The following is a 24,692-nucleotide window of genomic DNA, read 5'->3' as shown; positions in this document are numbered from 1 at the left end:
AGTTGCATTTGCTCTACCACTGTGACTATGGAAATGTACTTTGAAAGCACCATCTACAATGTGTCTTTCTGTTGGCTTGTACTTGAAGCCCATGTCTTCAGTTCTTTGCTGACAGGCTTGGAGCCTCTGAAACAGCAGTAGAAGGAAATTAGTCAGATTGTGAAGGTTGATGTATCTTCAGCGTGCTTTCACGATTGACCTCGAAAATGGAAAGTCAGGTTCAGGAGATAGCATAATGGTTGTGCAAAAGACTTTCATGCCTAAGGCTGTGAGGTCCTGGGCTCAATTCCCTAACATCATCATAATCCAGAGAGAAGCAATCTCTCAAACCCCACCTTGGGATGAAAGGACACCCTGGGGCTGGCAGGAAGCTCCCTGTTGGGATGAAGTGCTGGACCTTGGGAGAGGCTCTGGGTTTAAGCAGCAGTCACAGGGCAGCACCATGGACAGCACTTAGGGAAGTCTAGGCGTGGCTGGTGGAACACTGCTGTGATGTCTCTCTTCTCAGTGAAAAATAAGATAAGTGGCATACTGTTAACCCTTCCTGTTCAACTTCCAATCAAAACTGAGAGATCCTGAGTGTCTGAATCACACTTAGCCCCTGATGCCATGAAAGCAAATTTTCATGACCATTTTTGCAGATAAAAATCGCAAATATAACAAGCTTCAGACTGGAGGCAGGGTGACAGCCTATTCAGTTTCCCTGATAAAATTCAATTTTAGAAATACCATCTGAAATAAAGGCATGGATAAACAGAGGAATAAATGTTGGTATTCTTTGTGTTGGTTTGGTCCCCTTCCCCCTACCTCTGAGAGAAATGGTTTGGCCCTTGCTAGTTTCGCGCCCCTCTTTCTCCCCGCCCCTTATGCTAAGGAGGTCCAGAGTCCCAGCAGCAGCAGTGGAGGAAGAATGATGGAGAAGCACATGGTGTGGTGATTTGCCCATTCGTGAATAAAGATTAAACTGCAGCTTCTCAGCCCAGCCGTGTGTCCCTGAGTCTGTCTCTATCTACCACTGTGACGCTAGCCCAGCCAGCTGGAGCCCCCGAATTTAACAACAAATAAATATAGGCATTGCTTGAGGATTACTGCTCTTCCCTCTGACAGCCACTGTGACTGCACACACTTCAAATCCCTTCTTGTGTGCAGGCTCGACTTTGACGGAGCTCTTTGGGATAAGTCTCAGTCTACTTGCAGCGATAGTGAAGGTGTGAGAGAATTGTTTTCAGTGCACCAGATAACAGCAGAGCTTCACACAGATGCTCCGTGGGTACGTGGCACTTTTCAATTTATTCCTGCTCAGTCCTCCGCCCCCACACGCCTTTATTTCAACAGTAAAATAAAAGTCTCACACTGAATCAAATACTTTGTCTCAACAGCCCCCTCAGGATATTTCATTCCAGTAAGCCTGTCAAAAAAGACAAAACAACAACAACAAAATGTGATTCTGTTCCTGTGAGTTTTAATGACTACAAAAACTAAGTTTTAATGACTTCTCCCTACTGCTATGGTGTTTACTTGCTCCCACTCAATTTATTGAATCTTTTCAAACTTCCCTAGAACCACAGCAATTAAAACTTGTTATGCTAGAAGTTAAATTTTCTAGATCGATACACTTATTCTCAGTCAGATTTCCAAGGTGACTTACTGTTATCCACATCATATTGTACCTATGAAGCCAGGCTGCTTCTTTTCTTCTCTTCCTCTGATACTTGTATGCTATCTTAGGATACTCTTGTTTATTTTCAAGGTCTCCTTACGATGCTCTTACTATTTGTGTTATTTAAAATATAATGTGCGATTTCACTGTATGTTTCACTCCTTTTAAGAGCCAAGTCCCCTCTATTTGTTCCAATTTTTAACCACTTTCCAGGGCCTTCACATTTTGCTCATTATATTTTATACAAAGAGAATATTTATCAACTTAAGAATTACTCTGATAGAAGAGATTTCTCTAATAAGGAATTATAAGAGCAAATTAAGAATCCATGTGCTCTGAAAGTAGTTCTTATTACATAATATCTTTGCAATAAAACATAACAATTGTATAGATATAATAAATACAGTCAATTTTTAAAAATATTTATTTATTTTCCCTTTTGTTGCCCTTGTTGTTTTTTCATTATTATTGTAGTTACTGTCGTTACTGATGTCATCGTTGTTAGACTTGACAGAGAGAAATGGAGAGAGGAGGGAAAGACAGAGGGGGGAGAGAAAGATAGACACCTGCAGACTTGCTTCACCACCTGTGAAGCGACTCCCCTACAGGTGGGGATCCAGGGGCTCGAACTGGGATCCTTATGCCAGTCCTTGTGCTTTGCTCCACCTGCGCTTAACCGCTGCACTACCGCCCGACTCCCATCAATTGTTTTTTTACCCCACTTCCAATATAAGTTTGTTGAGGAAATGTTGATTCACCTGTTCCAGTCACATTACTTTTTGTGTCTTTTAAATTGTTTTAATCTTTATTTATTTATTGGATAGTTGCCAGTCCCTGTTCAGGGTGCCATATGCCGGGCTGGGCTAGCTTCACGGGCGGGAGAGAGAGATGACCAGGGACTCATGGCTGCGTGGTACACAGTTCAGTCTTTATTCATGTGGAACGCAGCACAATCTAAGCTATCTCTAATCACAATCCTGTCCTTGTATATCCTGAGGCGGAAGAGTCAGGTCCGAAGAGGATGTAGTAGAATAGGGGGTGGGGAGAAGGAAAAAGCGTGCAAAACAGTGAGGATTAAACCAATGCCCTGCAGGCAGGGTGGTGCTTAGTTAACAGTGGTTATGTAAATAGAATACAGTGTTAAGCAGGGGGGATTAAACCAATGAAACAGAAGGGGTCTTAGAAGCAGAATTTAGAAACATACCAACATTCATTCCTTGTTGAACACTTGGATTGTAAACTGTTGAGTGTTACAAATAACGCTACTACAAGCACAGGTGTGCATAGACCTTTTAAAATGTATGATTTTAGGGGCCCTGTGGTGATGCACCAGATTACACACACATATATCATTAAATGTATGATTTTAGATTTTAAATGTCTTTAGGCATTTTGTATAGATGCCTCAAAGAGGAAACATTAGGTCATATGACAGCCTTGGTTAATGCTTTCAAGACTTTCTTTTTTTTTTTTTTTTTGCACTAATTTGCATTCCCACCAATAGGGTGTGTGATGGCTTCCTTTTCTCCATATCCTTACCTGTACTGGTTTCTGTCCTTTATATAGACCATTCTCACAAGGGTTACGTAGTATCTTATTGTAGTCTTGATTTGCATTTCTCTAATAATCAGTGATTTTAACTTTTTTTTTTTTTTGTCTGTTGGCTTTCTGAATGTCTTATGAGGAGAAGTGACTATTCACTTCTTTTCCTTTCTTTTAATGGATTTTTTTTTTCAGGGCTTCTGTTTTGATTTCTTGGTGATGGCGGTGGAAGTGTTTTCTTCTGTCTCCCCACTGTGATTTGTCGTTTCCCAGTACCCTGTATCAGGGCCCTTACCTGTTTGGGCCTTAGCAGGGCCAGAAAACCTTCCTTTCCAGCTAAGAAAACTGACTCCAGGCCCTCTGAAATGTCTGCGGGGGCAGCTGTGTGGGGGAATCCTTTCTCTCCAGCTAAGATGACTGACTCCAGGCCCTCTGAAACTTCTGTGGGGGCAGCTGTGGTGGGCTGGGCCCAGTTGTACTCTCAGAACTGGGCAAGCTGGGAAGAAGAACTACCAAATGGGCTAATGACTTAACTCTTTCAATGGTCATTTTTCATGGCGGTGTGACCTGTAAAGTAGCCATAAATACTGGATCAGTGAAGACGGAGCCATTGCTCATAGGGGAGTCACAGGAATCAGGTTCCCACGGGCCAGAGCTTCACCTGCCAGTCCCCACATAAACTGCTCGTGCTTCTGGTAAAAACACAACAGCCAGTATGTATAGTTAGTTCAGGAGGAACAGTGAATTGTAAGACTGAATCATCGAACTGAAGATGGAACAATAATGAGTCAACAGTAAATGGTGCTGCATTAATCTTGAACTCAGGCAGGAACACAGTAACTTACGACTGGAAAGGTTGCCTAATTGTGTATTTTTAAGCAACACCACAACTTGCTAAGCTTAGAAGCAAAGACAACACTTTGGGACTATGCTCAGGGCTCATTTTTAAAAAAAGTAAAGTCATTATCTAAAAACACCTAACTGGAAAAAGAAACCCATGGCATGAAACAGGGCACGAGGAGCCCTTGCTCGTGCATGGTGGAGAGCTACAGCACAGAAGGCAGACAAGCATCTCTGTGGAAGGACTGACTGCACTATTGACCGGGAGCTGTCAATACATTTTAATGAGTTCAGGCCCTTCCAGGCTTCATTTTTCCTTTATGCCTCATTTTGTGTAGCTGCTATGTTCAAATCTATTGATTTTTTTAAAAACATCATGTAGTGTTTTGTTAATAATATTCAGCAACATCTTAATACTCAAAAAGAGTTTTTGAGTAATAAGGCTTTTCATGAGAAAACATGTTTTCATCTCTAAGATTTACACGAGACCATTCCTTATAACCTCAATTTCCCTCCTCACTGTGTGTTAATTTGAGAAACTCTTGTTTCTGTTCTTTGTTTTTCTTCTGGTAATAGGTAGGATGCAGTTTTTGACTTCTTTTTCTCTAATCACTTTTGGTTTGATCCCACTCATTCTGCATCTTGTAAACCTTAGTTCTGAATATTGTCCTATTGTTTGAGACCATTGTTGGGACTAAAGCAGATATTTAAACAGACGTTTATGAACCAGTCTGAACCATTTGCAGTTTGGTCTTGCGCATGACTGGACACGGTTAGGGAAGATCTCCTCTAGAACGGTTCATCTCCACATATTCGGGGGGGAGGGGTGGTGGTTTCTATACCTGTATTGGATTTCTGGGTTGTCAACAAAATGCACCACATAAATATCAAAATATTTCCATACTGGACTCTGCTCACTAAAATGATTTTCTTTCCCCATCCATGCTGGATTTATTATTTTTTTCCAGCTTACAACAACTTGGTCATTGTCCTAATTATGATCATACTTATTTCCCTAGCACATGAAGTTTTAGCTCTTTCATAGAGAGATGAAAATTTAGTCAAATAATCAAGGGCGTATGTTCTCTTTCCTCTCTCTACTTCACTCTGAAAAACCTCACCACCTTAGCCTCTATCAAGTATAGTCCTTGATTCTTCAACTCAGTAAGACTTCAGTATTCTAGCTGGATTGCTCCTCCTGAGCTGAAGTCAAAAGGTTATGCAGGAAGAAATTGATAATAGGGTGTTTGTTGTTGTTGTTGTTATCTTCTGTTAGGAATCAGAACTCTGCATCAATAAATATTGAATATATTTTACCTGTTGCTATTTCTAGTTAGTTATAATGGCTTCTTCTTCTTCTAGCGTTTGCCCTTCTTCCGTAGCCAGTCAACAGCATCAGGTTGAGCCTGATGTAAAGTTTTGAGACCTCCTTTGAGTCTGGAGAAGTGGCAGTCGTTGACTATGTGGGTCATAGTCTGTCTGTAGCCGCAGGGGCAGTTCGGGTCGTCTCTGGCTCCCCAGCGATGGAACATAGGGCGCACCGGCCATGGCCTATTCGATAGCGATTGAGGAGGGCCCAATCATAAGGTGCTAGGTCAAAGCCGGGTTGACGCTTGCAGGGGTCTGTGATGAGGTGTTTGTTCTTTACCTCAGCTGACTGCCAACTCTGTTTCCAAGAGTCTGGAACAGAGAAGTTCAGTGTAGGCGTAGAGGACCAGATTGGGTGACGAGACGTCAAGCGTTGGACAGGGTGGGCGAAGATATCCGCGTATATTGGCAGGTCCGGTCGAGCGTAGACGTGGGAAATGAACTTAGATGATGCCGCATCCCGACGAATATCTGGCGGGGCGATGTTGCTAAGAACTGGCAGCCATGGAACTGGGGTGGAACGGATGGTTCCAGAAATTATCCTCATGGAGGAATATAATTTGGAATCGACCAAGGGGACATGGGGGCTACGGAACCATACTGGGGCACAGTATTCTGCAGTGGAATAGCATAATGCCAGAGATGATGATCGTAGTGTGGAAGCGCTCGCGCCCCATGAGGAGCTGGCCAGTCTTGCAATGATGTGATTCCTCGCACCCACCTTTGCTGCAGTTTTTATGAGATGTTCGTGAAATGACAGGGTGCGATCGAGAGTAACGCCAAGATAGACTGGCTGGGCTTCATGCCAGATTCTCGTATCACCAAGCTGCACATTAAGCTCACGCGAGGCTGAGGCATGGTGTAGATGGAAAACAGATGATACCATTTTTGCAGTGCTAGGGATTAGTCGCCATTTTTTACAGTAATCAGATATCAGAGACATGTCTTTCGTGAGTGTTTCCTCGAGGATGTTGAACTTTGATGCCTGAGTTGCACAGCAGATGTCATCGGCGTAGATGAACTTCCTTGAAGAAGTTTCTGGGAGGTCATTGATGTAAATATTAAATAGCGTAGGAGCCAGAACAGAGCCCTGGGGAGGCCACTTGAGACAAGTCTCCATCTGCTAGACTTGTCACCCAGATGCACCCAGAATCTTCTGTTTTGGAGAAGAAACGATATAGTGTTGGCCACCCATGGAGGCAGGCTAAGCACAGCCCATACAAGTAACCTTTCCATGATCACAAATGTAAACTCTTAGTTTATATTTACTTTTTAATTTTTTAGCTTTAGAGTTTTACCCCAGTGAGCATTGTTTTGTACAAGGTGTAATATCACGTTTAAAATTTTGTGTGTGTATATATATATATTTTGTAAACTAGTTTTCCCTCTACTCCTACTAAATATGTCAGAATTTCACCACTGACTTGCAAAACTATTTCACATACACATTTTCTTGATGAACACATGAGCATCTGTTTCTGACTTGTCTGTTGCGTTCTAATCCTCTGTACCCTAGAGCTACCATCATTGTCTTGGCCACTCATTTTGCAACAAATCTTGACATGACCTGTTCCTTCTCTTCATTTCCTTTGTACTTGATTTATTCCAGTTAATAATGTTTTATATTTTTTTTACCCATAAAGTTATTCCACACCCAATAATATATTTTCTGTTTTGTAAATTATACCTTTGCAATTAGATTTTGTCTGCTGACAGTTATTGATTTGAAATTCACTTTCACACACGGATTTTATATCTAGCAACTTTTTTTGAATTTTCTTACTAATTCAAGTCATTTAGGTTGAAGATCTCTAGAGTTTTCTAAGCATACAAACATATTGATTGTCTTAGTCCTTAACATTTACTTCTTTATTCTTGCTTATCTATGTTGTCTTGGGCACCCCCCAAAAAATTGAAAACAAATAGTGAGGGTAAGCATTTTCTTCTTGTTCCCAACATCAAAGAAAATTCTGTTATTTTTCTGCAAGTTAATATGAAATTTATTATAGATTTTAGAAAGTACCTTTCATTGTAATATGAAAAATGTCTTCTGTTTGTTGTATTTTTTAAATAATTTATTTTGAACATGTGTACAATGGTGTTAAATATATTTGCCATATGTCTTAAATTGATGATTTTGAATCTATATTTTCAATCCCAATAGTGGATTTAGGATGCATCTCACTGTCTCATCCCTGTCACCAGTCTACTGTGCTCACAGCACACTTGTGCTGGACATTTCATGGACTCTTATCTGCTAATAATTTTAGTATTCTGCTCCGAGGAACAATGACAAAATAGTTCCAATATTTAACGTCTTTCAGTTTTTTCTTTTACTATTGATTTAATAATGACGTATAAGACAGCAAGCTAACAGTGGTCTAAGGCCGCATGGTTCCCACCGCCAGAAGTCTGTGCCCCATCCTTTCCGTTGGATGCTTTGTTGAAGTTGCTGCTTTGTTCGACCTTGTTACTCACCTTGAGAATATAGTGTCTGCGTTCCTGGTCCTCAGATCCTTTCCGTGATGTTTGACCAGCTACTCTTTGAGTTGCTGATAGAACTGTGGTGAAAATGGGCTCAGTCTGGAGGGAATTTGTTTTATTTTGGCGAACATCTAGGTACTGGCTGTGTATTGAAAGCTACGTGCTTGCTCTAGGATCACTTTGGGTATTAGACAGCGTTCCTCCCATGACATGGCCCAGTTAATGTCTTTCCTGTATTGATTTTGCATCCAGACTTTTGTTATTGATTCCAATAATTTAGCTAGAGAGTCTCTAGAGATCCCCATGCATGCAAACGTATTGATAGTTCTAGTCCATAGTATTTACATCTTTATTTCTGTTCAGTTGTGTTGTCTTGGACACCCAGGAAAAAAAAATAATAAGCCATGTTTAACTACCTCTGTCTAGAAGCAGAGCATAATCCAGTGTGCATGTGCCAGGACTAAGCTCAGAAGCTCAAGCTTATATCAGAGTTCCCTGCTCTAACACCAGAGTCACCTCGGTAGGGAGTCATGGGGATTTATGTCTTTTCTTTATTGATTCTGGCAATTTTTTTTTTTTTGGTCTTACTAAGTTTCTTTCCCCCCCCCCCTAAATAGCTATCTTAAAGTTTTGTGTCTTACAAAGATATTTATTGCTTATTTTGCCATCTCTGCTGTAATCTTACAACATTCCTTCCAGGTTTACCAGTGACTACACATGTTTTTTTCTGTAATATCTTGAGTTTATTAATGCCATGATATTTTCTTTAAAATTTTTTTTGGTTTAGTCATAAAAATTATTGATAAGACCATAGGATACAAGGGGTACAATTCCACACAATTCTCACCACCAGAACTCCATGTCCCATCCCCTCCCTTGATAGGTTCCCTGTTCTTCTTCTTCTTTTTTTTTTTTATAAAGAGGAACACCAACAAAACAGTAGGATAAGAGGGGTATAACTCCACACAATTCCCACCCTATCCCATCCCCTCCCCTGATAGCTCTCCTATTCTTTATCCCTCTGGGAGTATGGACCCAAGGTCATTGTGAGGTGCAGAAGGTGGAAGGTCTGGCTTCTGTAATTGCTTCCCCGCTGAACATGGGCACGGGGCGGGGGGGTGTCAATCCATACTCCTAGCTTGTCTCTCTCTTTCCCTAGTGGAGTGGGGCTCCAGGACACATTGGTCATTGTTGTTTATTGTTGGTATGCATGATACCCCTTCTGTTTCATTTGGTTTAAATCCCCCCTGCTTAACACTATGCTATTTACATAACCACTTCATTCTATTTACATAACCGCTGTTAACAAGCACCACCCTCCCTCCAGGGCATTGGTTCAATCCCCACTGTTTCATGATATGTTTTTGCTCCACCCCCTCTCCTTGTCACACCCTGATCCTCTCCTTGTCACACTCTGATTTTCACCAGTCACTTTTCTCTCCACCCTCTCTATGTCACATCCTGTTTCCACCCTACTTGGCAAGTATATATAAAGACAGCATTGTGAGTTTTAGGGTACTTGAGTTTAGCTTAGCTCGTCTTAGATTGTGCTGCGTCCTGCATGAATAAAGAGATACTGCCTACAGCTCAACCATGAGTCCCTGGTCGTCTGTTACCCGCCAGTGAAGCCAGCCCGGCGAAAACAACATAACCCGTCGAAAACAACAGGTCATCTGCCCAGGGAAGTCCAGTTGGCATCAAGTTAGCATCTGGAACCTGGTGGCTGAAAGAAGAGTTAACATATAAAACCAAACAAACTGTTGACTAATCATGAACCTAAAGGCTGGAATAGTGCAGATGAAAACTTGGGGGTCTCCATTTTGTAGATAGCTAACAGGCATATTTTAGTTAGATTCCAAAGGGCCCATGACTATACTAGTTTTTTTTTTTTTTTCTGAGCCTGAAATCTGATATGTAGGTGGACCCAAGTTATTATCTGGAGAGATGGTGTCATGGCTGGAAAAAGGACCAGAAAGCTGTATCAGGGAAGAGAGTAGCTCCCTAATATGGGAAAGGTGTATAAATATTGTTGACTGTAAACCCCATAGATTTGATGTGATCTGGGGCCCATATTCAGCTTAGAGGCCTGTGTGACCTCTGCATCCCTGTAGATCTGAGCTCACATTCTGTGGTCATGAGTAGGAACGTTCAAGCTGCCCCAATATGAGGACCCATCTTCCTCAGGTGGCTCCTTTGTTCTTTATCCCTCTGGGAGTCTGGACCCAGGACCATTATGGGGCTCAGAAGGTGGGAGTTCTGGCTTCTGTAACTGCTTCTTCGCTGGGCATGGTGCCATGTTATCTTCTCCCAATCCTCTTTGTCAATGTTGACAGACTTGTAAGTATCTTTAATTTTTTTGAAAATAATGATTGTGACCATCACCTGTTTCTAAACACAGCTTAGCTCCACGATACTTCAAGCTTTTTAAAAGTTTGAGGTTTCACAGAGGATTGCATTTAGACTTACTGATATGTGCAATCTTTCTCTCTCTTTTTTTTTAAAATTTTTTAAAAAAAATATTTATTTTTCCCTTTTTGTTGCCCTTGTTGTTGTAGTTATTATTGTTGTTATTGATATTGTTGTTAGATAGGACAGAGAGAAAATGGAGAGACAGATGGGGGAAAGAAAGATAGACACCTGCAGACCTGTAGACCTGTAGAATGAAGTGACTCCCCTGCAGGTGGGGAGCCAGGAGCTCGAACCAGGATCCTTACGTGGGTCCTTGTGTTTTGCACCAAGTGCGCTTAACCCGCTGCGTTACCACCCGACTTCCTGTGTGCAGTCTTTTTCAAAATGTGTTATACTATATGCTGCTTTTCTTGTGCTCATACTAGGGAAAGATGGGGACAGACTGGGTGCATGGACCAACCTGCCAATGCCATGTTCATGTTTTTGTTATTAGCTCTTTGCCGGATGCACAGCCTGCAAAGATCTCCCGTTCTGATGGTGGTGGTTCCCTTTGCCATGCAGACACTTTTCAGCCTGATGTCGTTTAATTGGCTTATGTTTGGTGTTGTTTTCCATTCTGTTGGATCTGAATCTTTGGAAACATTTCCGAGACAGGATTGTGAGGTGTTCTGCGAGTGTCCTCTCCTGTGCATTCGATGGTTTCTGCTTTACGGCCCATCTCTGTGCTCCATCTGGCATTTACTTGTGTGTGTGGTGATGTGTGGTGGTCCTGCTTCATGCGTCTGCACATTTTAGCCCGGTTTTATGAACACCATTTGATATTTTGGGCTGCCTTGTCAAAAAGCAGGTGTGTGTGTGAAACTTCGTTTCTGGCCTCTCACATCAGCTCCCTCCCACTGGTCTGTGTGCCAGACAGCTCTGATTACAAGAGTCCAGTAGTATATTTTGAGATCAGGAAATGTGATGTCTCCAGTCTCCTTATTTGTGAAAAAAAAGGTTTTCCTGGCCCTGTGTCCTCCTATTTCCTGTTGTTCCGTTTTGCATTGTTTCTGTTGTTTCTGGAAAGACTACTGTCAAGTTTTAAAAAGTCAGCGTGGCATGTAGCTTTGCCCCTTGTGTTGTTGACCCACTTCAGTATGTTTCTGTTTCCTTACAATGCTTTCTTTCCTTTTTGATTTTGTTTTGTTGCCTGACTCTTGTGCACGTGTGACTGCACCACTCTTGCATAAACTCATTTTTATTCTTTTATTTACATGAGTGTGGAGAGAGGGAGAAATGCTGCACTGCCTCTGAGTCCCCCAGGGTCACGCCAACACTTAGTTGGTGCTAAGATTCAATCCCAAGCACATGAGTCAACTTTTTAATTTAATTTTTGTTAATTTAATTTAATTACTTAACATTTGATAGGACACTGAGAAATTGAGAGGAACACAGGTAGAAAAGGAGATGGAGACTGAAACAGAGACACACCTGCAGCCCTGCTTCACCACTCAGTAAACTTCCCCCTGAAGGTGGGGACCAGGGGCTTGAACCTGAGCCTTTGAGTGTGGTAACACACTTAACCAGGTGCACCACCCCCAGCCCACGCATGAGTTATCTTCTGCCTGCCATTTAAAAATTTATAATTGCTTGCTTTTTCATGTTTTTTTTGCTTTAATTTACATCGCTCAGGAGTCTTCTTAAATTATTTATTTGTATTATTTATCCTCTTCAATGCCAACCTTTTTTTTTTTGTCTCAACTGTTGTATGTTTAAAAATCCATTCTTTTCCTTAGTTGTTACTTCAAAAGTTTAACACGTGTACTTGACTCAGTGCATCTGCAGCTGATCAAGTCTCTGGCTCAACCCTAAGCTCCTTTCCAACTAAAGGGCCTTTGCCCCTGGGATCGGTGTGCTGGTGGGCTTGGTGCAGTGCAAACATCACACTGCCTAAGGGCCCAGGTTCAAGCTCCGAGTCCCCCCTGCAAAAGGGGGGAAGCTTCATGAGTGGTGGAGCAGTGCTGTAGGTCTCCCCCTTCTTCCTCCTCCTCCTCCCCCTCCCCCTTTTCCTCCTCCCCCCTCTTTCCTTCTCATTTTCTCTCTGTCTCTATCCAAATTAATAAATAAACAAGATATTGGGGAATTAATGTTTTACATTCAACAGTAAATACAATAGTTTGTACATGCATAACATTCCCCAGTTTCCCATATAACAATACAACCCCCACTAGGTCCTCTGAATCCTTCTTGGACCTGTATTCTCCCCACCCTCCCACCCCAGAGTCTTTTTCTTTGTTGCGATACGCCAATTCCATTTCAGGTTCTACGTGTGTTTTCTTTTCTGATCTTGTTTTTCAACTTCGGCCTGAGAGTGAGATCATCCCATATTCATCCTTCTGTTTCTGATTTATTTCACTTAACGTGAATTTTTCAAGGTCCATCCAAGATTGGCTGAAAATGGTGAAGTCACCATTTTTTACAGCTGAGTAGTATTCCATTGTGTATATTGACCACAACTTGTTCAGCCACTCATCTGTTGTTGGACACCTGGGTTGCTTCCAGGTTTTGGCTATTACAAATTGTGCTGCCAAAAACATATGTGTACACAGATCTTTTTGGATGGATATGTTGTGTTCCTTAGGATATATTCCCAGGAGAGGAATTGCAGGATCATAGGGTAGGTCCATTTCTAGCCTTTGGAGAGTTTTCCAGACTGTTCTCCACAAAGGTTGGACCAATTTACATTCCCACCAACAGTGCAGGAGGATTCCTTTGACCCCACACCCTCTCCAGCATTTGCTGCTGTTACCTTTTCTGATGTATGGCATTCTCACAGGAATGAAGTGGTATCTCGTTGTTGTCTTTATTTACATTTCTCTGACAATCAGAGACTTGGAGCATTTTTTCATGTGTTTCTAGGCCTTTTGGATCTCTTCTGTGGTGAATATTCTGTCCATATCCTCCCCCCATTTTAAAAAAAAAAAAATCAGAGTAAAAAATAATATTTAGGGAAAAAATGCAAATAAACTAATTTGACATGAAAAAAAAAGCAAGATAAAGACATAGAATGTGCTGGTATGCTGCTCTGGTGCGTTTGAGAGTTCGCAGCATCTGCAGAGCCTCTTACAGCAAGGCCTATTTGCTCCTCTAGGACTCCTCGCAGGGGTGAGTGCTGGGAGGAGCAGCTAGGTGAGAGGCCAGGCTGACAGGAGATGGGGGGGGGTGCTCCCTGGGATGTGCAGTTGGGACACCGGCCACCCAGACGGCCACCCACAGGGCTCTTTCTTGGAATAAGATCTCTGTAATAGCATTTACCAGAAGACTTAGCATGAGGAGCAGAGACTCAGTTAATTATCCCACTGAGAGCCAGGAGCTGGGGGTGATTGAATCATAGAAGCCACACACTGCTCAACCCTGTCGGAGGGTATCAGGATCAAAACGCGGGACAGCTGAAGATAATTCTTCCTGTCTCCTGCCCTCGCCACTGAAGTGTGGATGCATTAGAAGCTGGAACTAGAGAAAGGGCAGTAGGAAGTGGTTTCTGGGAATTGGACGGAGAACGGTGGGTAATGAAAATGAATGGAGCGGACGAAATTTAAAAAGATAGCCAGCTAGAAGAACCAAGTGACATTGGATGGGTTAAAGGCAGAGAGAAATAGAGGTCCTAATAGTCCAGAAAGAAACATGCCCTCAGAGGGAGAGAAATATGAAGGGAATATGACCTCCAACTCCAGCAGGTCCCAGAGAGAGAAGAGGAAAAAAGGAAGGATATTCAAAAGTAGTAACAGGTGTAGGTGTGACTTAGAAAGGAAGAGAAGGCAGTAAAATGGAAAAAAAGGGGAAAAATATATATCAATATAGACAGATAATTCTAGAAAATAATAATCAACTCATCTCTGTGCCCTTGGAAGAACCACTGCAGTCTCCAGTGGAGGAAATGGAGACACAGAGCTCTGGGGGTGGAAATAGTGTAGAGTTGTACCCATTATCTTATAATTTTACAAATCAATATTAAGTCACTCATAAAGGAAGAAAGAGAGAAAGAAGGAGAGAAAGGAAGAGAAATAGATAAATGATAGATGATAGGTGGCTAGATGGCTAGATAGATGGATGGATGGATGGATGGATGGATGGATGGATGGATGGATGGATGGATAGATCGACAGATAGAGGATAGGGGAGGGAGGACAGGTAAGGCAGGCCTGAGCTGTGTGGCTGGACTTCGCAAATGACCACTTTTGGTCAATGCCATGTCCTTAGTGCAAGGAGACCCTAAAAACCAGCAGTCTGGCTGCGTGCTTCTTTTTTATTTATCATTTCTTTATTTTAGATAGAGAGACAGACCGACCGAGAGCCACACAGAGAGACACCACAGCCCCAGATCCTTCCCAAGGCAGCCGGACTGGACTCGCCTGGGCAGTGCTCTCGGCAAAGCAGTGCAGCATCCAAAAGAGTTGGGTCCCTTAGCCCTGCTGATTTATTTAATTGAGGGGGGGGAGGTCAGAGTGCTACTCTTTCTGCCATTCTCCTCTCTTTGTTCTGTTTTTCCTCTTTACTTTTTCTGATGACAAGCACTGTGCACGTAAGATTCTAGGCTCCCAGGTCGGTTTGTCAGCATCTTATTCCTCAGCTGTGTGTGTGTGGAGGGGGGCATAGCACCCACTCACTGGGTTCTGGTCCTCAGCTCCTGGTGAGTTTGGGGGGGGGTTGCCAACAACTCCACGTTTCTTGTGGTGGCTAAAAACAGGTGTGTATCTTCCCACATAGTGACTGCTCAGTGTCCGGCCGCCTCAGCCCTGGTCCCGGGGAGCAGAGGGAGAGCTGGTAGTCTCTCTCTCTCTCTCTTTTATTAATGATTTAATGTTGATTTATAAGATTATAAGATAATGGAAGTTATCTGGGTTCTGGTGGAGCAGGGTTCAGAGCCTTCTGGTCCACTTCCTCTTTCCTTTCCCTCTCTGGGAGTATGGACCAGATTTCCTTTTGGGTGCAGGAAATGGCAGTGTCTTTTCTGTTTGCAGGGATGAGCAGCCATTGGTGTGTTTACCTAGGACCCATGCCTGGGGCTCTCCTGCTCTGCTGGCTCCTGGCTCTACTTTGGCACAGTTGCCATGGAAACAGAAACCAGCTGGTTCAGCTTCCTCTCCCTGGTCGCAGGCTGAGGCTGAGGGGACAGAGCTGGGCTGAGGTCCTGTGGGAAGGTGCCTCATGTCTTCCCCTAGGCCACCTGGAGCCGGCACTCCTTCCTAGAAAGAAGCCCCAGTTGGTGAAAAGCAGCTTCCAGCAAAACTAGTCTTTGTGAAAAACTGCTCTAAAATTTTTTTAAATTGGGGGATTAGCAGTTTATAGTCAACAGTAAATAAAGTTGTTGATCCATGTGTGGAGTGTCTCAGTTTCTGCAAAACCTTCTCCCCCCAGCCCAGGTCCTCCCCCACCATCAGCACCAGGACCTGAGAGCCCCTCCCCCAGAGTCCTTGACTTTGGGGCAAGACACCAAACCCAGTCCACGTTCTGCTTGGTGTTTCCCCTTCTGTTCTCTTTTAAAATTTTTATTTGTTACAAGATCATAAGATTACAGGGCCTAATTCCACACCACACCCACCACTACCAAAGCCCCACATCCTCACTCACTCTCCCACCTCCCAGAGATAACCACCAGTTTGCTTGCTTCTGTTTTGTTTGGGCTTTTTTTTTTCGGGGGGGGGGGCGAGTTCATGTGAATCTGATCTCTAGATTCCACGTAGCAGTGGATCATCTCTTCACTTATTTCTCTAAGCCTCGTCACCTCCAGTCCATCCATTTTGTCCCATATGGTAAGGACACAATATCATGTTATTTTAACTGGAGAGTAGTATTCCATGGAATATATATCATAACTTCTTTTTTTTTTTTAAAAAAGAATGTATTTACTTATTTATTCATGAGAAAAATAGGAGAAGAGAAAGAACCAGACATCACTCTGGTACATGTGCTGCCGGGGACCAAACTCAGGACCTCACGGTTGCAAATCCAGTGCTTTATCCACTTTGCCACCTCCCGGACCACACTGTCCTGTAACTTCTTTATCCAGTCATCTGTGGATGGGCATTTGGGCTGCTTCCACTCAGCAGAGCACATTAACAGTAGCAGGAGTTGTTGTTTAATATCATGTATTTGAATGCTAAGGTCCTTTAGGAAGAGACATTCTAGAAAGTTCCTTGGAGCTTCATGCATGGAGCCACTAAGATGTTTTAGGAAGGGGTATTCCATGAGGTTCTTTGGAACACCATGGACTGCTTAAATTCTACCTGGACAGATTTCTCAGTTAGACAAACTCTAGTCTCTCTGAGTTGTCATTTGGATATACTGGGTCTCTGGCCCCGGAAACACAACCCCAGCGAAGACGCTGCATAGCAGACCTTGGGAAGTGTCGTAGCCAGGAACCTCCCCATTCACACAGCATGCCTGTGGGCCCAGGAGATTTCAAGGGGGCCGCTTACCCCTGTGGTCACAGCCATCACTGTTCCTCCACATGTCTGAAGAAAAGTGGCTCTTTTTTTTATTTATTCATTGTTAGTACTAGTATTTATTTGTCAGGACAGAGAGAAATTGAGAAGGAAAGGGAAGACAGAGAGGGAGAAAGAAAGACACCTGCAGCATTCTTCATGACTTGGGAAGCCCCCGCCCCCCCCCCCCCAGGTGAAAACCAGGGGCTTGAACCTGGGTCTTTGCACATGGCGACATGTGCACCACCAGCAGGTCCTGGCGAGTGGCTCTTGCTCCATAAACACTGCTGCTTCCTGCTGCTTTCTGAGTCCCCTCTCCTCTCCTCAGCTCCTGGAAGACATTTCTTCATGAACTCCCTGGAGAGCTCTTGCAACAGAAAGTGACTTAAGGTGAAGAAGGTGGGAGGTCTGGCCTCTGTAATTGCTTCCCTGCTGAACAACCCTCAAAGCTGTTTTGAGCAGAACCACTAATGGGCTCTGGTGAGGAAACACACCAAGGACTGGACTCCTTGCTCTCAGGAGAATGTGAATGGACTTCGCAGATGCCCAGGGCTCTGGAGAGCTTCAATGTCAAGTCTGTGCTCAGGACCTTTTAATTCCATCTGGGCTTTCCACACCAGCACTTGCCACGTGACCAAGTACTCGGTTCCTGGCAAGAAATAAATTATGAATGTAACAGGGCAAATTCATAGCCACTTCTCTTGCACTTAAGATTAGCATTTGAAAACTGCCTGGGCATTCAGACTGCAACACTGGGCCACGGAGCCTCTGTTTCCTGAGTTAATTTGACCTCCTTGCTGTGGTTGTGTTCCGGGCATGAGAGTGTCAAGTTGTCCTAAAGCCTCCTGCAAAAAGGCTGGAGCTTCAGATGCTGGTGACTCCGCTGTGGTGGGTGGGGGGATAATGAGCCAGGAGGTAACTGGTTGCCCTGGGGCTGCTGGAGAGGGCCTCGGTCTCTGCGTGCATCATTAAGAGACTTTTTTACACGGAACAACTTCCCTGTTCTAGAAGATGGGGGAGTGTTTCACCTATTTGTAGAAGGTCCCTGTTAGAGGTATTTAATCCTGAAATCATAATGTGGCTTGGAAAAGTAAAACCCATGCTCACAATCCCTTTTGTTTATAACATAATGAAAAGGTTTAAATTAGGGCCGGCACTCAATTTCTCTCTCTCTCTCTGCCTCTATTCCAATAATAAAGAAGGAAAAGAAAAGAAATTTTAAAAAAGAAACAGTTACCCCCCCCCCCCCACCGTTAGGCAGGTTCACGTGTGTTAGTTAGGTCTCCAGATTCCACATGAGTGAAGTTACCTGGTAGTCTTGTCCCGCCTCTTAACCTGTTAAGCACCACCCCTCCCCCCAATCTGGAGAGGGAGCCCAGGATTCTCTTGCTCTGAGCTCCATCTCCAGCCTCCTGAGCAGCCTTCAGGGGACTCAGAACACCTGGCTGCAAATAGTGTCCAACAGCAGGATGAGTTTTTTGTCCCACGGTCCTGGAGGACAGACATCTAAAATCAAGTGGTCAGTCAGCAGTACTAGCTCTGAAGACCCCATGGAAGAGCCCTGTCTCTTCTCTCTCTTAGTTTTGGACATTTTCCAGAAGGATGGAGATGTAGGTGTTGGTGCACCTGGTTAAGTGCAAATGTTACAGTGTGTAAGGACCCGGGTTCAAGCCCCCTGTCTCTACCTGCAGGGGGGGAAAGCTTTGCAAATAGTGAAGCAGGGCTGCGGGTGTCTGTTTGCATCTTTCCCCCTTTATCTCCCTCTCCCCTCTTGATTTATGGCTGTCTCTATCAAATAAATAAATAAAATAGAAATATTTTTTGAAATGTTCTTAAAAGTAAAGTGAGATTCTTGGCTTTGGGTCTTGCTCTTCTCATCTCTGCCTCTGCCTTCACTCCTCCCCATAGGAGCTTGAGTTTCTGAGTCTCCTTCCTGAGGGAGGACACAATCCTGTGGGGTTGGGGTCACGCTCGCACAGCGTGACCGCCTCTGAATGTGGTAATATTCACTAAGAGCCCGGCTCCCGAGAAACTCCCTCCTGCTTCAGGTTATGACTTCAGCATCATGAGTGGAGAGGCACGTCCCTTCCAGGACAGGGACTGGGCATCAGAGTGTGTCACTCCTTTTTTGGTTCCCAGCTAACTGCTTCGTCACCTAACTGGCAGTTCCCAGGACGCTTCTGCAAACACTGCCCGGCCTGGCTGGAAGTGGGTGATGCAGAATCATCTTGAAATTCAGGGGGACGCAAAGCCCCCCTGCAGATGTCAGGATGAAGGACCCTTTCCGTCTGCCATGCTTCATGCAACGTAGTAACGATGAAAACAGCAGATTTCCAGCAGAGGAACTCAAACCAAGCGTGGCCAGACACAAACATTCAACAGCCGCCTAATTGTGCCTTAGACAGCTGTCACTGCCAAGGCTCTTGAGTGACACCTGCAGTGCCCCGGTGGGCTAGACAGAGCGCTCTTCTCACTGGAACAGTTGACTGTTGAACAATTACATCCCCCCACCAAGAGGAACCAATAAGAATAAAGGGAAAGAGTCTGAATCTACAGAATGTGGCGAAAAGCGAGCTAGGAAAATCCTGAGAGGAGACTGTCCTGCTTGGACATTACAGCTGCTCTTTTGCTGCTCAGCTAGCTGGGGTGTTTGCAGGAAGACCTCCAGGATTAGCATGCATCTTTATCACGACTGGTGGGGGGCAGGGGAGAGAGGGAGAGAGAGGAAGACCAGAGCCCTGCTCAGCTCTGGTTTATGGTGGTGCTAGGGACAGAACCTGGGTCCTTGAAGCTTCAGGCATGTAAGTCTTTTGCTGAGCCATGACAGGGTTTTCCCCATGACAGGGTTTCCCCAGCCCAGGAGGTCAACGCATTGTCAATAAGCCATGAGGGCTGGGAGTCGGGCGGTAGCGCAGTGGGTTAAGTGCACGTGGCATGAAGCTCAAGGACTGGCAGAAGGATCCTGGTTCGAGCCCCCGGCTCCCTACCTGAAGGGGAGACACTTCACAGGCGGTGAAGCAGGTCTGCAGGTGTCTATCTTTCTCTCCCCCTCTCTGTCTTCCCCTCCTCTCTCCATTTCTCTCTGTCCTATCCAACAATGACGACATCAGTAACAACAATAACTACAGCAACAACAAAACCAAGGGCAAACAAACAAACAAACAAACCAAGAGGGCTGGGAGAGGCTTCATGGGTACACGCGTTTCAGGTCTGCGGTGTCGTTTCAGGTCTGTGGTGTCATTTCAAGTCTGGATTGTTTGGGAGGAACAGTTCTCATTGACCCTTCTCTGCGTTAATCTTCATGCAAGTCATCAACAAGTCATGGACAAACCATGAGTCCTACGGCCAGGACGTAGCTCAGCTCAGCTGGGAGAGGACTCTCCTTACAGTGTGTGAGGCCGGATTCAAGCTCCAGCTCCATCTGGCAGTGTCGGGGCATCACCAGGGGTCTCCATGGGTGCTGGAGCAAGACCCTGGCGTCTCTCTGTCAATCATGCCCGCCCTCCTCCTCCTCCTCCTTTTTTTTGTTATAAGCCTCTAGGCTTATAGCTGAGGCTCAGTGCCTGCACTACAAATCCACTGCTCCTGTGACTATTTTTTCAGTTTTTTGGATAGGATAGAAGGCAAGCGAGAGGAGGGGAAGACAGAGAGGGGGAGAGAAAGACAGACACCTGCAGACCTGCTTCACCGCCTGTGAAGCGACTCCCCTGCAGGTGGGGAGCCGGGGGCTTGAACCCAAATCCTTGCATGTACATCTTTACACTTGCACTATGTGAGTTCAACCCGCTGCACCACCACCTGGCCCTGTTCTTCTTATTCTCCTCCTTTTCTCCCTCCTCCTCCTCCTTCTTCTCTCTTTCTCTCTCTGAAATAAAGAATGGGAAATACTAGCCTGGAAAGCTGTTCACACCCACACAAATACAAACACAAAACCAGAGTAGAAGTGACTGGAAGAGACCATGTATTTTAACAATGTGTATCTGGACATTCAAACGGTCTTCATGCATATTTTATAAGAGTTTCAACACGGATTTGGGCATTTCTGAAAACCAGTTGCTAAGCGCTCAACATTATGTGGGCTTGCTGGATATATATTGTTAGAAACACATTTATTATTATTATCTTTATTTTAACTGAAGAGAGGAGTCACTGAGCAAACAATTCTGAAGAGGAACTGCATTGTGGGAAAGCATACACACATACTGGTTCAACCCAGCAGAAGTGTTTGTCTAATGGGCAGGAGAAAGAGAGACCTATGTAGCCGTATAAGAAGGAGGACAGAAGGGGAGCCCGGTGCTGGGACAGTGGGTTAAGAGCACATGGCTCAAAGTGCAAGGACCAGCGCAAGAATCCTGGTTCAAGCCCCAGGGTCCCCACCTGCAGGGGAGTTACTTCACAGGTGGTGAAGCAGGTCTGTGGGTGTCTATCTTTCCCTCCCCCTCTCTGTCTTCCTCTCCTCTCTATTTCTCTCTGTCTTATTCAACTACAACAACAGTAGTAACAACAAGGGCAACACAAATAGGAAAAATGTTCTCCAGGAGCAGTGGATTCATAGTGCAGGCACCCAGCCCCAGAGATAACCTTGGAAGCAAAATAATAATAACAAAAAGTAAGACAGAATTTTGTAGTAATTTTGAGATCATCATTGGCAGATGATCTCACCCATGTGTCCCAGAACCTCCCTTCCCCAGAGCCCTGCCCCACTAGGGAAAGACAGAAACAGGCTGGGGGTGTGGGTCCACCTGCCAACACCCATGTCCAGTGGAGAAGCAATTGCAGAAGCCAGAACTCCCACCTTCTGCTCCCCATAAGGAATTTGGGTCCATGCTCCCAGAGGGATAAAGAACAGGGAAGCTTCCAGTGAAAAAACAGGACACAGAACTCTCGTGGTGGGGACTGTGTGGAATTGTATCTGTTATCTTACAATCTTGTTCATCATTATAAATCACTAATAATAATTTTAAAAACAAAGGAGAGAGGTTATAGCCCGAATGCCCTGCCTCTGTGAAGGAACAGAAGCCCACAGACATCACTGATGACATAACAGAAAGAATATCCTGTCTGTGGTACCTGGGCCCCCAGTGTTCAGAAGAATAAGTTAACAGGTAGATAGGGGGACAGAACAAAACAGTCTTGCTTGGCTGCTCCCCACAGGCTGCTGACTCTTCTCCTCTGCAGACCCCCAGGCGGGCTTGCTGCTCCCACAGTGTCTACCATCTCTCGACGAGGGCCTGAGTTTGGACCCAGTTCTCCCAGAGAAATGTCCTGACTGTTTCTGTGTCCAAATCCTTCTAGAGCCTGAGTCCTTAGTCTGATCCAATAGATGCGTCCAAATTCAAGGCTGCTGTGTTTCTGCTAGCAGTGCCTTGAATGGCAGAGCAGAGGATAGCTTTCAGATTAGTTCAGAACAAAGCAATCCTTAGACTCTGAGGCTCTGCCTCCCCAAGCCTAAGTCCCCCAACTCAAAGGTGCACTGAGGTATTTGTATGAATATTTTAAAATTTATTTATAGAATGAGATATTGGCAAGACCGCAGGATAAGAGGGCTACAGTCCCACACAGTTCTCACGCCAGAGTTCCCTGTCCCATCTTCTTCACTGGAAGTTTCCCTGTTCTTTATCCCTCTGGGAGAAAGGACCCAAGGTCATTATGGGGAGCAGAAGGTGGGAGTTCTGGCTTCTGTAACTGCTTCCCCACTGAACATGGGCTCCTGTCTGTCCACATGTGTTTGCACTCACTGGTGACCTCTTGGACTCCCAGAGTAATCCGAGTCTTCTTGCCTTGTTGTGTTCTCAGGTGATCTGCTTTGATCAGAAAGCAAGTGATGTCTGGGCAGATATGTCAGGACCCATAGGGAGCCAGCTTCAGGGCTCTCAGGCAAACAGTAGGTTCTGACGGCTGGTGGCTGGGGACCTGGGGCACATGCGGGGACAGCCTGCTGACCAGGCGGAGAGAGGTGAGACAAGCAAGCAAGGCCTGCGGAAGAAGGTGTGTGCCTAGTCATACCAGGAGTCCGAGGCCCTGTTAGAAGAATTGTTAAAATAACAGAAGATGCCCCAAAGAACTCAGACTCCTTTTTTTTCCCAGAGAGAGTTTTTTTTTTAATTGTTTTTGGCTGAATTGAATGCATTATTATTTTTTTAATGTGCCTGTTCTCAGTTGATCACTACTTGTGAAATTTGGTTTACTTCCATGTTGAATTGCCAGGAATCTATTAAAATAGAATGTGGTTTCCCTACTCTTTAATGTCCCTTGATGCTATTCATTGATTGGTGTATCTTTCCTTACTTTGTGTCAGCAAAGTAAGTGTGTCTCTACCCCCTCTGTCTTGTTCTGCTTTCTAACCATAAAAACTGAAAGACTGGACTGGTAGGGACCGAAAGCTTTCAAAAAATCCAGTGCAAGATTTACCACATGGGTGGTACTGGTTTTGCTCCCCAGCACTACCTAGAAGCACCGTGAGCAGCACCGTGATGATGGAGCAGTGTCGTTATCTCACTCTCTCTCTCCCTCTCTCTTTAAAATTTTATTTATTCAGTCTGACAGGACAGAGAGAAATTGAGAGGGAAGGGGAGATAGAGAGGGAGAGAGACAGAGAGAGTCCTGCAGCCCTGCTTCACAACTTGTGAAGTTTCCCCTCTGCAGGTGGGGGCTGGGGGCTTGAACCCAGGGACTGACGCAGGGTCACGTGTGTGTCTCACTGTTCCAGGCTGACTTTTCCAGCAAAAGCTGGATGCAGACAGTGGCAGAGATGCCATGGTAGCACCAAGCTAGCTCCATGTGTGGTAGAGGAGTGACTGGTCCCTCTCCCTCTCTCTCCACTCTGCCTTTCTCTCCTTTTTAGTTATAAAGAACCAAACATCTGCACTGGTAGGGAGCTCCATCGATGGTGGGACAGTGCTGTTACCACCCCCACTCAAATCAAATAAGACTTTTATTCCCTAAACCTACATTAAAAATCATCATTCGACCATGTGGAATCCTTCAGTCTGCTAAGACCATGTGAACCGTCCCTCCCAGAAAGAGCCACACCTCTCTCTCTCTGCACCTGAGACTTTTCTATTTCCCAATAAGTGTTGGCCCTTTGATGTCTAAAGGTCATCTGCCTCTTCTTAAATTTTCTCCTAAATATTTTATGTTTTTGTTTCTATTGCAAATAGAAATTCCATATAAATGATGCACCCCAGGAGACTGCGTGTAGACGGGAATGTAATTGATTTGGGGCATATTTATTTTAAGTCCTGCCAAATGCATAAAATTTTTATTAGGTTGAAAGTTTCCTCACAGAGACATTTAAATGGACGGGAAATGTAATCTTCATTTCATGCTTTCTCCCCACTTCTGTCTTAATCTTATTTTTCTTTCTTATACTTAAAGGGGCACAAACGAAGCAGAAAAATCGACCAAGATCTCGTCCTTCCACTCATGTGGCTTGGCAGGAAGCTCAGAGGTAGTCACTGGGGCTGGGGGCTGGGGTGCTGGGCCTCAGTCCTCCTGGGACCTAAAGCCTGAACTCTAGCAAGGTGGAGGAAGTGCTCCCTGAGATGAGCAGGTCCTGATGCTGGCAAACTGGGTACTTTTCTCCTCCTCCTCTTTCTTCTCCTCCTTCTCCTCCTCCACCACCTCCTCCTCCTCCTTCTCCGCCTTTCCCCCTACCCCTCCTTCTCCTCCTTCTCCTCCTTCTCCTCCTTCTCCTCCTTCTCCTCCTTCTCCTCCTTCTCCTCCTTCTCCTCCTTCTCCTCCTTCTCCTCCTCCTTTGCCTTTCCCCTTACCCCTCCTCCTCCTCCTTCCTCCTTCTGTGTGGTGGAGAATGGCATTTTTTTCCACAAATCCTAGTCCTGTGGGGAATGGATGATTTCAGGCCCCTCTAATATGCTCATGGGCCAACTCCCTGTTTCATACTGACTTTAAGATTTCTTCCAATC

At 44.7% G+C, this 24,692-nt stretch overlaps 1 long non-coding RNA gene across 2 annotated transcripts in view; it reads left to right on the top strand.

Moving 5' to 3' along the window:
• Positions 1 to 24,692, top strand: part of LOC132538586 (uncharacterized) — an 890,943-nt gene that overhangs the window by 561,183 nt on the left and 305,068 nt on the right. The window contains exon 3 of one of the 2 annotated variants that reach the window (XR_009549924.1): positions 19,683 to 19,701. The exons of the other annotated variant lie outside the window; for it this stretch is intronic. This is a non-coding gene — a long non-coding RNA (uncharacterized LOC132538586). Of the gene's footprint in view, positions 1 to 19,682; positions 19,702 to 24,692 lie in introns of those variants that run through there. 2 annotated transcript variants of the gene reach the window in all.

The sequence above is a fragment of the Erinaceus europaeus genome, chromosome 5 (assembly GCF_950295315.1).
Source record: "Erinaceus europaeus chromosome 5, mEriEur2.1, whole genome shotgun sequence".
NCBI classification, from domain to species: domain Eukaryota; kingdom Metazoa; phylum Chordata; class Mammalia; order Eulipotyphla; family Erinaceidae; genus Erinaceus; species Erinaceus europaeus.
This window is presented reverse-complemented; position numbering and strand designations above follow the sequence as displayed.